Raw genomic sequence first — 1,056 nt, forward strand, 5'->3', positions numbered from 1 at the left:
GGCAAAAGGAAACCCTGGATCCATTAAGCAGTTGCTTTCCATTCCGCCCCCTCCCATACACACCCTCCAGCCCCGGCACCCACTAACCTGCATTCTGTCTCTATGGATTTACCTATTATGAATATTTCATATAAATGGAATAATATAATATATGACTGTTCGTGTCTGGCTTTTTCACTTAGCGAGATGTTTTTGAGGTTCATTCACGTTGTAGAATATATCAGTACTACATTCATTTTCTATGGATGAATAGAGTTCCATTGTAGCTCACAAATGTAATTTTAACATTAAGAAAAAGCAAACAGCATACCAAATTCCATATAGACCATGATGCCAATTTTGTATTTTAACATGTATATAAGCACAGAAAAAATTTGGAATAAAATACATCCAAATATTAACAGTGGTTACCTCTGCATAATGGGATTATGACTTTTTTTTTTTTTTTGAGACAGAGTCTTGCTCTGTCACCCCGGGTAGATTACAGTGGCATCATCATAGCTCACTGCAACCTCGAACTCCTGAGCTCAAGCGATCCTTCTACCTCAGCTCTGGAGTAGCTGGGACTACAGGTACACACCACCACTCCCAGCTAATTTTTCTATTTTTAGTAGAGACGGGGTCTCGCTCTTGCTCAGGTTGGTCTCAAACTCCTGGCCTCAAGGAATCCTCCCGCCTTGGCCTCCCAGAGTGCTAGGATTACAAGAGTGGACCACTGCACCTGGCCTGATTTTAATTTTAGTTATACTTTTCTATATTTTCTTGTTTTTACAATATGAAAAAATAAGTCATTTTAAAAGATAAACAGGAGGGAACACTTCCCAACTCATTCTATAAGGTCAGTATTACCCTGGTATCAAAACTAGACAAGGATATCACAGGAAAAGGAAACTACAGACCAATATCTCTTATAAATACAGACATTAAAATCCCCAACAAAATACCAGAAAACCAATCCAGCAACATATAAAATACTTCATATGCTATGACAGAGTGGAGTTTGTTCCAAGAATACAAGGTTGTTTTAACATAAAAAAATCAATTAATATAATATAC

Source organism: Propithecus coquereli, unplaced genomic scaffold (genome assembly GCF_000956105.1).
Source record: "Propithecus coquereli isolate 6110/MARCELLA unplaced genomic scaffold, Pcoq_1.0 Scaffold353, whole genome shotgun sequence".
Taxonomy (NCBI): Eukaryota; Metazoa; Chordata; class Mammalia; order Primates; family Indriidae; genus Propithecus; species Propithecus coquereli.